Source organism: Pteropus vampyrus, unplaced genomic scaffold (genome assembly GCF_000151845.1).
Source record: "Pteropus vampyrus isolate Shadow unplaced genomic scaffold, Pvam_2.0 Scaffold178, whole genome shotgun sequence".
In the NCBI taxonomy this organism is placed as follows: Eukaryota; Metazoa; Chordata; class Mammalia; order Chiroptera; family Pteropodidae; genus Pteropus; species Pteropus vampyrus.
The window spans coordinates 1,845,238-1,848,766 of record NW_011888959.1 but is presented as its reverse complement, the minus strand read 5'-3'; the positions used below and the strand labels follow the sequence as shown (position 1 = coordinate 1,848,766).

The window sequence follows — 3,529 nt, the reverse complement described above, 5'->3', positions numbered from 1 at the left end:
TCCCGGGAGTCTCGGGAAGGCGATGTGATCGCTGCAGAGTCGTGGTTCTTCTGGGAACCTCCTGCTGGAGCACCCCCTTCCTGCCCCCAGCAGAGCCCCTGAGGAAGGGTGCAGGTGAACCATGCCCTCTCCTCCCTGAGCAATTGGGCAGGGTGATTCTAGTGGTCCAGGCCAGGAGAGCCCCCTCAAGAACCAGCCTCAGTTCTCAGGGCATCAGAGCATCCTGGAGACAGCTGGGCCAGTCTGCCAGCCCAGCCCACCCAGCAGCAGCCAGCACGGGAACTCAGGAGAAAGCGCAAAGGGGCTCGGGAGGCCCCGTGTGTGAGAAAGAGAGGTCACAAAGCCTGTGCACTGGACCCCCGTCCTCACTCGGGACGTGGCGGCCCACAGTTCACACGTGTTTATATCACTTCCAAGCACAGGGCAGATGAAAAGATGCTGCCAGTGAAACTTTATATATTTTAAATTCTTTTATTGTGGTAACATATACATAACATAAAGCTTACCAGTTAAACCATTTTAAGTGTACAGTTCAGTGAAGTTAAATACATTCATTGTGCAGCCACGACCACCATTCATCGTGGATTTTATATGTCGGATCTTTGAAGTTTCTACGCACTCATTTAATTAGGGGAGCAGGATGCTACATTCAGGCCCAGGACAGTGCTAAGAAAAGGCAGAAAACCAATAAAAAGGAGACAGGAAAAGAGTGGCCTGCTGGAGCCCCGTAGTGCCAGGCGAAGTCCTCTCTCTCCTCCCCCTTAGGCCGTGGGGACATTATTGGGTAACAAATGGAAAAAGGGGGTGCGGGGAGGTTTCCAAGCTCCCCAGGGCAGGGCGAACATCAGGGGACACTCTCTGTCTCCAGGCGCATGGGGCTACCTATGCTAAGGACAAAATGAGAGGTGGCAGCTCAGGGCCAAGCTGTCCACAGCCCTCCCACAGGGCCGTTTCGGGCTCACCACGGGGCTGGTCTCTGTTGGGATCTTTGCTTCCCCGTCATGACTAAGGAGGGCAGATGCTGACCTCCACTCCTGCCCTCTTGGGTTTGACACGGGTCAGGCCATGTGGAGGGTTGGAGGCAGGGGTGTGAGGCAGCGGGAGTCCAGGAGACCCCAGCCCGCCAACCCCTCCCCGCCCACCAGCCCTCGTGTCCCTGCCCTCCCCAAGTGGACGACGAAAGTGGTGGGGTGTGGACGGAGGTGGGGCTCTGCCCACACGTCCTCCCGGACACTGGTCCTGCTCAGATGGTGCCAGAACGTTCGCCATCCGCCCTGGCTCTGCTGCTGCCAGCGCTGCAGATGGCTGGGGAGGCGGGGGCGGGGCGGGGCGGTGGGGGCGGCCCGTGCTTCAGCTCAGGCAGCTTGCACACTTACTTGAGCCCCTCCCGCATGCAAGACCGACTGGTCCCACCCTGCAAGCCCTCTCTTCCCCCTCCCCCCGGCTCGCAGATGTTGGGAGGAACATCTGGCACTGGCCGTGGGGGAGGTGGCACTAGCTCCCTTTGGCAGATGAGGAAACTGAGGCTCAGAGAGGCAAAATCCCTTATCTAAGACCACTTAGCGAACAGGCTAAGCTAAGATTGGAATATCCTGGTCAACCTAGGCAGGCAGTCACCCCCATTCAAGTCTTGCCTTCCACAGGACTCACCTTCAGGCATCTCTGAGGAGAAGGTCCAGGCGGTGCAACCTGAAAATCCTTGCGAGGTGGGTTGGTCTGGAAAGGTCTCTGCAGCCAGTGCAGCCAAAGCCTGGCACACTGGTGGCACCCAGGCAGGCTCCCTGGAGGAGGTGGAGTTTCAGCTGAGGGTGGGAAGAAGAGATAAAAGTGGCAGGGCTTAAAGACCACACCCAAGGGCTGTGTGCGCCCCTCGTCCCCAGGCTTCCTGCCCTCATTCGGGCCTTGTCTACCGCCTTGGCCGCAATCCCCACTCCCTGGCTCTCAACCCCAGGCCCGGTTTTATTTTCTTCATGGCTCCCAGCGGTCGCCCACGTTATCGGATTTATTTGTTTATGTGTGCGCATTGATCCACCCAGCTGGAGTGTGCAATCCCGGATCGACAGGGGGCGGGGCGCAGAATGAACACATGACGGGTGAGTGAGGGAGGGAGGGAGGGAGCCCTGGGGGAGCCTGGGGTGACGCCTGGCTTCTGTTCCTGGTGGTCGAGTGGACCGGGCGGGGGTGGCTGAGGGCGCAGCCCCTGCAGACCCCCTACACCAAGCGCAGGCGTCCGGTCCCTCCTTGTCCCTCAGACCCCAGGGTTGGCAGTCTTGCGGGCAGACCCAGCCTTCCTCTGCCTGCTGCCTGCCCCGAGGTGGGACTGGAGAAGCTTCTTGGAATGTGAGCTCTGGAGACCCTGCGGTGGGTGAGAGGTTTGCTCCCTCCACGCCCCTCACCCTGAGGTGTCCTTCCTTGGAGCGTCCGCCTGGAAGATGCCTCATCTCAGCTCCCCAAAGCGTCTCCCTTTGGAAGCCTTCCCAGACTGCTCCGGGCTGGTCTTCCTACCTCCACCCTTGCTGCTGGCCCTGCGTGGCTTGTAGCTGAATCCACACCTCACCCGAAAGGGGTTGTCCAGCACCCGCTTGACACCTCAGGTGATGAGAAATCCCTTCCCTCCCAAGAAGTCTCTATGGTTGGATGGTGGCCCAGAAAATTTTGATGTGTGACTTGTCCTTGGCTTCCCCATAAGAACGGGGCTGTCCCCTGAGGCAGGACCCCGTTCGTCGAGCTGGTGGCACCCTCTGCTCTCCTGGTCGTGGGCCCAGCACTTGCCAGCAGGCGGGGCGAGGGGCTGCTTCCTGGCAGGGGCTCCACTGAGCTGGACTCTGTGTGGCTCGAGGGGCACAGCCACATCAAAGGACCCCCCGGGGACACTTGCACATGCTGTTCCTTAGCATGGAGCCTCCTTCCTTGCTCCCTTAGAATGTGACTCATGCGTTTTCAAAGGGCTTCCGGTCTCCACGGGGGTGCCCCGTCACCCAGAAGCCCTCCCCCGTCCCAGCTTCTCTGTTTCTGTGTGCTCCCTGACGCTTTGCCCTGACCTCAGTGGGTGTCACTGCCTGAGGCTTTCCTTCTCTGCCACACAGTGGGTCCTGCAGGCAGGGCTGGCCCTGGTTCCAGGTGCTTCCCCAGACCCACGGGGGCCTGACACCCAGAGCTGAAGTGAGGGTTAGCTGGACGGAAGAATGAGTGAGTGAGTGAGCATGGAAACACGGGGTGCTGAACCCCAGCGTGATGGGGAGCGACGGCCGAAGGAGCCGCCTGGAGAGGCTTGGCACCTGGAGCCGACTCCAAGCAGGCGGTGGGAGGCCGCTGCGGGGGCCTGGGCGCCGGGGCAGGGGGCCGGAGCCTCTAAGCAGCGCAGGAGGTGGCGACTCGGGAAGAAGCAGAGCCTGGGGTCAGGGACGGCCTCGAGCTAGGCTGCCTGGAGGCCGAGCGCCGAGCCCTCCGGGGCTCACCGGGCACCGCCCTGAGCGGTGTGGGTCATGGAGGAGGCCGAGGCAGCGCTAATGGGCCAAAGAGTGAAAGC

General features: G+C 60.9%; 1 long non-coding RNA gene across 1 annotated transcript; it reads left to right on the top strand.

The window, feature by feature from the left end:
• The first annotated feature begins 1,640 nt into the window (after positions 1–1,640).
• On the top strand, positions 1,641–2,632 carry LOC111746155. Its single transcript, XR_002782955.1, has 3 exons — positions 1,641–1,706; positions 2,037–2,093; positions 2,253–2,632. It is a non-coding gene; the product is annotated as an uncharacterized LOC111746155 (long non-coding RNA).
• Positions 2,633–3,529: the final 897 nt, after the last annotated feature.